This window comes from Meles meles, chromosome 7 (assembly GCF_922984935.1).
Source record: "Meles meles chromosome 7, mMelMel3.1 paternal haplotype, whole genome shotgun sequence".
NCBI classification, from domain to species: Eukaryota; Metazoa; Chordata; class Mammalia; order Carnivora; family Mustelidae; genus Meles; species Meles meles.
This window is the reverse complement of record NC_060072.1, coordinates 39,950,366-39,962,498: the sequence shown is the minus strand read 5'-3', so window position 1 is coordinate 39,962,498 and position 12,133 is coordinate 39,950,366. Positions and strand designations below refer to the sequence as shown.

General features: G+C 35.1%; 1 pseudogene; it reads left to right on the top strand.

The window, feature by feature from the left end:
* Positions 1 to 679: 679 nt before the first annotated feature.
* Positions 680 to 1,685, top strand: LOC123946321 (annotated as a pseudogene).
* Positions 1,686 to 12,133: the final 10,448 nt, after the last annotated feature.

Sequence of the window (12,133 nt, the reverse complement as noted above, 5' to 3'; positions counted from 1 at the left end):
CTAATAACTTATATATTTAAAAACAACAACAACAACAACAACAACAACAACCTGAGGCTGTGTATATCCAGAGTTCTAAGTTATTATTAAGGTCACTTGCTGTACTGAGTAGCCTGTCATGTTACTAAAACACTATAATTATCACACAGTATGTGTTCTATAACTCATCAATTTACATTCTAGCAGCAATTTGCTCATTCATACCCAAATATTCAAAATTGCCCTATATGTTTCACTAAACCCAAGTGAGCCATTTTAAATAGTAAACAAAATATTTTACACTGCTTTGTTTTTTAAAAAATAAGATACAAATTCTAGAATGAAATGATGTTTTCCTCATTCTTTTTTTTTTTTTTTTTTTTTTTTTTTCCTCATTCTTATCTCAGAAACAGTTACTCCCTTTCTTATTCTTAATCAGAAGTTAAGACTACAGATCCTGGAAACAGATCAAATCTCAGGTCTGCCAGCTCCTGGCTGGGCAACTTTGGGAAGCAGTATGACCTCTCTGTGTTCTATCTAGACAGTGGAGATGACAATGATGATAATGACAAGAAGTATAACACTGACCTCATTTTGCAATTATGAGAATTAAACAATTTTACTTATGTAAAGAACCTGAGGCTCTCTGCTCCTCCCCATTCTGCAGACAGCTGCATCCTCTTGTGCAGTGCCAGAGACAATGGTGAAGGTCAGAGTAAATGGATTTGGCCATCTGGGCACCTGGTCACCAGAGCTGCTTTTATCTCTGGCAAAGTGGATATTGTGGTCATTAACAACCCCTTCATTAACCTCAACTACATGGTCTACATGTTCCAGTATGATTCCACCACAGTAAAGTTGACAGCACAAAGAGCACAGTTAAGACTAAGAATGGGAAATTTGTCATCAAGAGAAAGCCACCTCCATCTTCTGGGAGCAAGAATCCCGCCAACATCAAATGGAGTGAGGCTGATGTTGAGTATGTTGTAGAGTCCACTGGGGTCTTATACCATTGAGGTGGGGGCTCACTTGAAGGTTGGGGCCATGAAGGTCATCATCTCTGCCCTTTCTGCTGATGCCATATTAGTGATAGGCATGAACCATGAGAAGTATGACAATTCCCTGTAGGTTGTCAGCAATGCCTCCTGCACCACCAACTGCTTGGCCTCTCTGGCCAAGGTCATATCTGACAACTTCAGCATTGTGGGGGGACTCGTGACAACAGTCCAGGACATCACTGCCACCCAGAAGACCATGGACAGCCCCTCTGGGAAGCTGTGGAGTGGTGGCCAAGAGGCTGCCCAGGACATCATCCCTACTTCTATTGGCACTGCCAAGGCTATAGGCAAGGTTATCCTGCACTGAATGAGAAGTTCACTGGCATGGTCTTCTCAAGTCCCCACCTCCAATATGTCAGATATTGATCTGACCTGCTGCTTAGAGAAAGCTGTAAAATATGATGACATCAAGAAGGTAGTGAAGCAGGCATCAGAGGTCACCCTCAAATGCATCCTGGGCTACACTGAGGACCAGGTTGTCTCCTATGACTTTCACAGTGACACCCATTCTCCACCTTCAATGCTGGGGCTGGAATTGCTCTCAATGACCAATTTCTCAAGCTTAGTTCCTGGTATGACAATGAATTTGGCTATAGTAACCAGGTAGAAGACCTTATGGTCTGTATGGCCTCCATAAGCTTACTCTAAAGCTTACTCCAAAAGTAAGAGTCCCAGCTCCAGCAAGAGCAGGAGGAAGAGAGAGGCTCTCAGCTGCCAGGAGTCCTTGCCCCAACTCATCCCCTAGCACACTGAGAATCTCATGACTTCTGCACATGTTTCCATCCCAGACCACTTGAAGAAGGAGAGGGGTTTGGGGAGCCCCAGCTTGTCATGTTTCATCAATAATATATACTATACCTCTAAAAAAAACAAAACTTCAAACAGTACTTAAACATAATGAGTGCTCAAAAAACATCATGTATTATTAGTTATTAAAGTCTTCATACTTATAGTGCCTTAACATGATCACTGAACTATCTGTAATACTCAGTTCCCACTCACTACTATATTTTTTCTCCTTTTCTTCCTTTTTGCCTCATTTCTTCTGACCATAGTTGGTAAATAATAATTGCAGAATATTTAGAAATAAAGAAAATATGATGTCTTTCCATCTAAGTTCATGCACTATAAATATTTTGGAATGTGTTTTCTCAGTCCCCACTAGGTATACATATATACATTGTTACCATATTATATATACAATGCTAGGTCTTACTTTATTCACAAAATGTTAAAAAAAATTTTTAAGGGGCGCCTGAGTGGCTCAGTGGGTTAAAGCCTCTGCCTTCAGCTCAGGTCATGATCCAGGGTCCTGGGATCGAGCCCCGCATCGGGCTCTCTGCTCAGCAGGGAGCCTGCTTCCTCCTCTCTCTCTCTGCCTGCTTCTCTGCCTACTTGTGATCTCTGTCAAATAAATAAATAAAATCTTTAAAAAAATTTTTTTTTAAATCTCTTCATTGCAAAAATGGTTTAAGCTATAAGTATATAATAGGTTTTAATGGTTTAAGCTATGAATTTATACTAGGTTATTCAACAATCTGGCTATTGTGAATCAGTTAGTTTACGTCTGTCTCTTTTTCTTTTTTTCTTTTTTTAAATCATGATAGCTAATGTTATGATTGATTCATCACCAAGTTAGAATCTTTTCTGACTAGATGATATAGTAGGGAACAAAAAGGACAAAAGCCCTACCTTCATGGAATTAATGTTCTAGCTGAGGAAGGAGCAGCACCCAGATGGCCTCTCTATACATATAAAGGAATGGCATGTGCTAGAAAGAACATTAAGTTAGGGGTGCCTGGGTGTCTTAGTCGTTAAGCATCTGCCTTCTGCTTAGATCCTGGGATGGAAGGCCCTGTCAGGCTCCCTGCCCAGCGGGAGGCCTCCTTCTCCCTTTCCCACTCCCCCTGCTTGTGTTCCCTCTCTGGCTGTGTCTCTCTCTGTCAAATAAATAAATAAAATCTTAAAAAAAAAAAAGAACATTAAGATATGGGTATACATGGTAATGGGGAGGCTCTCTTTTAGAAAAGTTGAATTTGGAAAACCTCTCTGAGGAAAAGATATTTGAGCAAACACCTGAATGGAATGATTAAGTCATAAAAATTCTGGTGTGTAAAATTTCTTATTGCAAGTCTTTTTTAACTATTCGTAGTTCTGTATGTGGATGAAAATCAATAAATGTAAGACAATTTCATGTCATATCCTAAAGTCACTCCCTACCAAGTACTTAGCATAAAAAATCCAACATTATACCTCATTAACAATAGAAATATAAATATGCTCAACTCAGTGGTTCCCATATGAGAGGTTCAAGATATGGCTCAGAGAGTTACATGAGTTCTCAAGCCAATTTCCTTCTCTGGTAGGTCAGAGGTCATAGATCTGAAAAACAACTTCATATTTGCCCGCAAATTCTCCCCATGCCCATAAAAGAAAATGTAGGGATGCCTGGGTGGCTCAGTTGGTTAAGTGGCTGCCTTCAGCTCAGGTCATGATCCCAGCATCCTGAGATTGAGTCCCACATCCGGCTCCTTGCTTGGCGGGCAGCCTGCTTCTCCCTCTGCCTCTGCCTGCCACTCTGTCTGCCTGTCCGCGCGCGGTCTCTCTCTCTCTCTCTCTAACAAATAAATAAATAAAATCTTTATTTTATTTTAAAAAAAAAGAAAAGAAAATGTAATCAAATCCATGGATATGATTTGAACAGGTTCGTCTCTTTGGGCTCAAGTTTATTGGCAGCAGCGTACCTACCTATCTTTATACTTATAAACAATCCAAAATCTCCTGTGGAATCCCAGTAGGCAGAAACCTGTTATATTCAGCAATATGTAACCTGCAAAGAGTTCCTGACAATCAGAGTGCATAATGGAAATTGCCTTTGCTTAGAACTTTACATAATTGCTTACAGTCAGCCTTCCTGGAAAAGTCCCCATATTCAGCACTCCAATCCTTTGATTATAATGCAATAGGACAAATGTCAGGAAATACATTCCCATAAAGTGAAATAAATTTTGTTCTTTAACCCAGAAATGACTATAAACATTACCCTCATGGAAATTTCTCTCATCTGCATATTTTCAGCTTCTGCAAGGAGAACACTGAATGACAATTAGGTAGTGATGTTTTAATTGAGGACAAGATTAAACCTACTTATCAGATTTTCACATAGTGCAAGCTGATCATTTTGGTCTGTATGCTATAGTCAAGACATGACACAATGACCTCAGAGCATTCGAGAATTGTTTCTTCTTTGACTAAAAATTAAATGGATTTTAGTAAGTTATCTCAAGAAAGAATTATACAGTATTTATCCTTTTGTAGTATGCTTATGTATTTAGAAATAGAATTTCTCCTTTATTTTTCCTTTTGTAATATAACACTGTAGGTTTCTACCTCACATAGATGGGAAGTTGCAGAGTTTAAAAAACCTAAACAAAGACTTGTGTAAGTCCAAGCCTCATTAGATTCAAGAATAGGAAATAGTGATTAAGAAAGGGAAGAAAAACAATGAGATAAGAGTGGACTTAGAAACTCTAGAGGAGAATTATGTTAACATCAGGCATATAAGGGTCAGAAGTATCATGAGAGGAGAAAGCAGAGAGAGTAGAAAAAGAGACCTAAATTGTGGATAGAAATTAAGAGACAAGAAAGAAAGGAAGAGAAAATAAATGTCAGTAGGGAGGATTATGTCAGACCTCAAATAAGTTAAAAAAAAAAAAAGAAAGGGCAGAGACGGGAAATAAAAGATCTAGAGAAGAGGCAAAGGACCCAAAGTCAGGGTTCTTTTGACTTAAAATTACACAATCTTGCTATAACTATGTTGCAATTAAGAAGAAAATATCTCAAGGATGAATAAGTTTCTCAGAGAGCCCAAGACATAAAAGTTCTACCAGATCTTTCCAAGGACTAGCACCAGAAACCAGGAAGCTGACAGTGTCAAGAGTTCTTTTTCTTCTACTCTTCCCACTGGCTTCTGGTTGGAAGTTAGATTTTCCTAATGTCTGCCTTTCATTGCTAGTAATTTACCTGCTTAGTACAATCAACATCAAAGAGTGCTAGGATTTCTGAATTTTAATCCCAAATTATCAAAGAAGATCATTCAATCCAGTCAGATCAAGGATCTACCCTGGTATAATTGCTTCAGTCATCCTTCAGGAAGGAGTGATAATGAAATTGAGATGAGTTAGTCTTCCACCTGTGGGAAGGAAGGAGTATTCCACTCAGGGAAGGAAGTCATGGAACAGGTAGGAAAGTTCAAAGATACCAACTTCTTAGAAGTAAGGAGGATAAATTAAAGGAGTAATGGAAGAAGAATCCCTGCAGTCAGTAAAGTAATGGAGCTTTGAAGAAAGAAAAATAGGAGAGAATAGGAGAGGCAGAATATGTTAAAGAGGAATCAACCCAGTTATAACCACAGTGCTTCCCACTGACATCTATGTTTGTGAAAACAACCTAACACCACAGAAATTGATTTTCAGCTCTACGTTTTTAGGAAGAATTCCATTTTTGATACTAATTCAAAGTAATTCACATAACTTAATCTTCCACAACTGACATATTGAGGGCAAGCACTGACTTTTTTTTCTGATGGTGGTGAGAAAATTAACCGGAGATCTACCCACTTAAGAGATGTTTACATCTAAATACAGTATGATTAACTGTAAGCAAAATCTTGTATAGCAGTTCTCTAGAATTTATTTGTCTTGAATAACAAACTAGATACTCCTTGATTAACAACTCCCCAATTATCCCTCCCTTCAGTCTCTGGTGACATTCTTGCCTCTGCTTCTATGAATTTGACTATTTCAGATACCTGATAGAAGTGTAATCAGTGTTAGTCGTTTTTGTGACTGGCTTATTTCACTTAGCATAATGTCTTCAACTTTCATCCATGTTGTCACATATTTCAGGATTTCTTTTTTAAGGTGGGATGATAATTCATTGTGGGTATATATCGTATTGTCTTCATCTGTTCCTCTGTTGACGGACATTTAGGTTGTTTCCACATGTTGGTTATTATAAATAGTGCTGCAGTGAACATGGGAGTGCTAATATATCTTCAAAATCCCTATTTCAATTTTTTTAGTTAAATATTCAGAAGTGGGATTACTGAATCATATGATGGTTGTATTTTTAGTTTTTAAGGAACTTTCATACTGGCTTCCATAGAAGCGGTGCCATTTTGAATTCTCAGCAACAGTGTAAGAGGACTTTCCACATCCTCACCAATACTATTTGGTCTCAGTCTCTGTCTTTGATAATGGGCATCCCAACAATTTGATATCTCATTGTGGTTTTAGTGATCATCATAGTGATGATGAGCATCTTTTCATACATTTGTTTGTTGTTTACATATCTTCTTTGAAGAAAGGTCTAGGCAAGTCCTTAGTCTTCTTAAAAAATTGGATCATTGGAGGGAGTGTTTTGTTATTGAGTTATAGAAATTCATTATGTATTTTAGATGTTAATCCTTTACTAGATACCTGGTCTATATAAAATGTTTGTCCCATTCCATAGATTGCCGTTTGGTTTAGTTGATTGTTTTCATTGCTTTGTAGAAGCCTAGTTCGATGTAGCCTCACTTGTTTATTTTTGTATTTGTTGCCTATAATTTTGGGACATAGCAAAAAAAAAAAAAAAAAATATATATATATATATATATATATAGCCAAGACCAATGTTAATCTTTTTTTCTGATTTCTTCTAGGAGTTCTACAGTTTCAGGTCTTTCATTTAAGTCTTAATTAATTTTGAGTTGATTTATGTGTATGGTATAAGGTATGGCTCCAATTTTATTCTTTTGCATGTGGCTGTCTTGTTTTCCCAACCCCATTTATTAAAGAGACCAACTTTTCTCTCTTTTTGTCTTTTTGGCACCATTGTTGAAGATCAGTTAACCATATATGTGTGGATTTATTTCTAGGATCTCTATTATGTTCCATTGGCCTATATATATGTTCTTTTATCAATACCATCGTGTTTGACTACTGTAGCTTTGTCGTATAATTTGAAATCAGAAAGTGCAGTGCCTCCAGCTGTGTTCTTTTTTCTGAGGTTTGATTTGGACAACCGGATTCCTTTGTAGTTTCATATGAATTTAAAATTGCCTTTTTTATTTCTGTAAAAAATCTCGTTGGGATTTTGTTATTGCATTGAATCTATAGATCATTTTGATTAGTATGGACAGTTTAACAGAATTAAGTCTTCCAAATCATCAACATGGGTGTCTTTCCATTTGCTTGTATTTTCTTTAATTTCTTTTGTCAGTGTTTCATAGTTTTCAGTGTACAAGTCTTTTACCTTCTTAGTTAAGTCTATTTTTCAGTATTTTTTAAAATTTTTGATGGTAATGTAAAATATTGTTTTTTTCTCATTTATTTTTCAGATTGTTGTTAGTGTGTGGAAACCCAACTGATTTTTTAAATTTTTTTTTAATTTTTTATAAACATATAATGTATTTTTATCCCCAGAGGTACAGGTCTGTGAATTGCCAGGTCTACACATTTCATAGCACTCACCATAGCACATACCCTCCCCGATGTCCATAACCTCACCCAACTGATTTCTTTTTTTTTAATGTGATTTTGTATCCTGCAACTTTACTGAATGTATTTATTAGTTTTAACAGTTGGGTTTGTTGTTGTTGTTGTTGTTTGAAAAGTCTTTAGGGTTTTCTGTCTATAAGATTATGACATCTGTAAACAGGCAGTTTTACTTAGTTCTTTCTGTTTGGATGATTTTATTTCCTCTTCTGGTACAGTGTTGAATACAAGTGGCTAAAATAGGCACCCTTGCCTTGTGCCTGATCTTCAGGGGGGAAAAAATTAAGTTTTCAGCATTGAGTATGACACTGACTCTTGCTTTTTCATATCTGGGCTTTATTATATTAAGGTAATTTCCTTCTGTTCCTAGTCTGTCAAGAGTATTCATGATGAAAGTGTGCTGGATTTTATAAAATACTTTTTCTTCATCTATCATCAATATCATATGACTTTCATTCTTCTATTAAAATTGATACTTACATGTTGAACTACCCTTGCATCCCAGGAATAAATCCCACTTTTATAAAACTTTTAACATTCTATTGAACTGAGTTTGCTACAATTTTGTTAAAGACTTTTGCATCTATATTTATCAGAGATATTGACTTATAGCTTTTATTTCTTGCAGTGTCTTTATCTTTCTTTGATATCAAGGTAAGGCTGGCCTCAAATATGAGTTTGGAAGTGTGCACCCTTCTTCAGTTTTTTGGAAGTGTTTGAGAAAGATAACCATTAATTCTTCTTTAAATGGTAAAATACACCAGTTAACTTATCTGATCCTGGGCTTTTCTTATTGGGAAGTTTCTGATAACTGATTCAATCTCTTTATTACTTATAGGTCTATTTCTACTTCCTCATGATTAAGTCTTTATAAGTTGAATTTTTCTACATATTTCTCCATTTCTTCTCATTTTTCTAATTTGCTGTCATATAATTATTCACAGTAGTCTTTTATCCTTTTTTATTTCTGTGACATCAGCTCTAATGTCTCCTCTTTCATGTATAATTTTTGAGTCATCTTTTTTCCTTAGATAATCTAGTTTGCCAGTTTTTTAAAAAATCAACTCTTTTATTGATTTTTTTTCTATTTTGTTTCTATTTTCTACTTTCTTATTTCTGCTCAAATCTTTATTAATTCTTTCCTTCTGCTAATTTTGGCCTTAGTTTTATCCTCTTTTTTTCTAGTTCTCTGAGGAGTGAATCTAGGTGGTTTATGTAAGATCTTTGTTCTTACTTCATTTTTCCTTTTTTTAATGTTTATTACTAAGAAACCCTCTTAGTACTATTTTTTTCTTTTTTTTTCTCTTAGTACTATTTTGCTGCATCCCATAAGTTTTGATAGGTTACGTTTTTATTTCCATTTTCTCAAAATATTTTCTAATTTCTCTTTGATTTCTTCTGTGACCCATTGTTTCAAAATACTTTATTTTCAAATTTTGTATTTTCCATTTTCCTTCTGATTTGATTTCTAGTTTCATTCCATTGTGTTTGGACAAGCTACTTGTATATGATTGAAATTTTTTAAAAATTTGGTAAGACTTGTTTTCTGAGAAACATAGAATCAATCTATCCTAGAGAATATTCCATATGTGTTTAAGATTATTATTCTGCTGCTTATTTTGTATATGTCTGTTAAGTCCATTTGGTCAATAGTGTTTAAGTCTGCTGTTTCGTTGTTGATGTTCTATTTGTTCTATCCATTATTGATTTATCCTACTATTACTATATTGCTGCCTATTTCTCCCTTCGATTCAATCAGTGCTTTCAGTCTATATGTTTTCTTTATATATTTAGGTGTTCTGATAGTGGGTGCATACATATTTGTAATTGTTATATCTCCCTGTTGAATTGACTTATCATTATTTAATATGCTTCTTTGTCTCTTGTGACAATTTTTTACTTAAGTCTATTTTGTGTGATATAAGTGTAGCCACTCCTGCTTTCTTTTGTTCACTATTTTCATAGAAGGTTTTTTCTATGCTTTCATTCTCAGCTTATGTGTGTCCATGAGTCTAAAGTGAGACTCTTGTAGCCAGCATATAGTTGGAATTTTTTAATCCATTCAGCCACTTTTGATTGTCTTTTGATTGGACAGTTTAATCCATTTACATTTAAGATAATTAATGATAGGAAAGTAAATTGATTTAACATCAGTTTTGTTAATTGTTCTGTTCGTCTTGTGATTCATTTGTCACTCTATTTCTCTTGCTGTCTTCCCTGTTTCATTGATTTTTTTTTGTATTGATATGCTTTCTTTCTGTTTTCTTTTTCCATTGTGTTACTTCTATAGATATTTTATTTGTGGTAACCATGGAACTCACATAAAATAAAGCAATCTGTTGTAAACTGAAACCTAGTAGAAAAATCCTACACTTTCATTTCTTTACCCCACATGTACCTTGTTACTTATGTTGTAATTTACACCTGTTTTTAGTTTGTATCCATTAACATATTTTTAGGTATAATTATTTTAATACTTTTGTCTTTTAGCTTTTATACTAGAATTAAGTGATTTACCTACTTCCATTTTAGTAATATAAGTTTATACTTAGTTATCATGTTGCTACTTAGCTTTTTTATTTCAATTTGAAAAACTCTCTATAGCAACTCTTGCAAGATAGATCAAGTAGAGATTAACTCCCTCAGCTTTTGTTTATATGATAAATTTGTTCTTGTTCCTTCATTTTTAATGGACGAATTTGTCTAAAGTATTTTTGCTTGACTTTTTTTTTTTTCTTTATCACTTTGAGTAAATCGTTCCACTCCCTTTAGGACTTAAAGTTTTCTATTTTAAAAAAGCTGTGCACAGTCTTATAGGGAATCTCTTGTGCATGATAGTCTTAATTCTCTTGCTGCTATCAAAATTCTCTCATTGTCTTTGACTTTTGACAAGTTGAATATAATTTGAGTCATTATGGATTTCTTTGGATTCACTTTACTTGAGATCCTTCAGTGTTTCTTGGATCTACATGTCCATTTTATTTCCCAGGTTTAGAAAGTTTCTAATCATTATTTCTTTGAATAAGCTTTGCTTCTTTATTCTTCTGTGACTCATATAAAACATATATTGGTCTTCTTATTGATATCCCATAAATACTTTAAACTCTCTTACTTTTTTTTTCCTTTTTGCTCTTCTAAATTAGCTTAAAATGTCTTCAAGTTAGCTAGTTCTTTCTTCTACTTAGTCTAGTCTGACATTGAACTCATCTATTCAATTTTTCAATCCAATTATATTCTTTAGCTCCCAAATTAATATTTGGCTCTTTGTAAACATTTTTCTCTTTGTTCAAATTTTCACTTAATTTTTATGCATTATTCTAAACACATTGGGTGTAATGAACATTTTGATGATGGTTATTTTGATAATTCTCTGTTTGGTAATTCATATATCTCCATTTCATTAGGAGTATTTTCTGGATTTTTATCTTGTGCTTTTTTTTTTTTTTTCCTGTTTCTCTCTCTCTCTCTCTCTCTCTTTTTTTTTAATTTGTCTTGACTCTTTGTGTTAGTATCTGTATGTTAAGAAAAAGTGCCACCTTTCTCAGTACTTGTGGATTGGTCCCATACAAGAGATGATGTTCATCAATCCAGCCAGTCAAAGCTTCTGTAGGCATCTCAAATGTTTATGTAGGTCCAAACCACCATTTTTGTTCTTATTCTTTACAAGAGACAGAAACTAATCCTTTGTGTGGTAACTGGAAAGAACCAGAACATTAAATGCACTGTCTAACTCTTTCTCTCCCCAGAAATAAGCTTGGAACTAGAGTTTTTCACTAGTTGTCCTAGTATGTGTGTGGGGGGGGATGGTGGTGTTGAGTATTTGTGTCATAGTTCAAATAACCTTTATTCTCAGTGGTTCTGACATCTAAAAAATGTCATGTCCCATCCGTACTCTGGTTCTTGCAACAGAAAAGCCAATCCTTTGGGCAACCTCTGGAAAAGTTGGAGCTTTCAATATACAGTCCAATTCTGTTCCTACCCAAAGAAAAGCTGGGAGCTGTTTTTGTTGTTGTTTTTAACCTGCTCATTCCATGTTGAGCAGGAGGAGGAACCATGGTAAGTGTCTATGCACTAATTTAATCTATTCCTTATTCTCTGTTGATCCTCAAGGTCTAACATATGCTGAGTCCCTTCAGTACTCTGAACAAGGCAAGACAAAAAATAATCCCTCATTAAGACCCAGAAAATTTGGAATGTTGAGTGTGTGACCCCACTCTTGCCCTTCCTAGGACAAAATTAATGGCTAGGTTTTTTTTGGTGGGTTGGGTTTCTACTTGCTCACTCTGTGATGAGCCAGAAGGAACTATGGTGAGTGCCCACACACAAGTTCAAACAACCACCTTTGTTCTCTGTATCCATAGGAATCTAATGTAAGCAAGGTCCTGTCAATGCTTCAAGACAAGTAATTAATGCTAATTTCTTGGATTGCACTCAAAAAAGTTAGAATTGTGGATGTGTAGTCCCTATATTTTCCTCCGCAGAGAGAAGCTGGGAGCTGGGTTTTTGTTTTTTGTTTTTTGGTTTTGTTTTTCTGCCTACCCACTTGTTGTGTTGAGC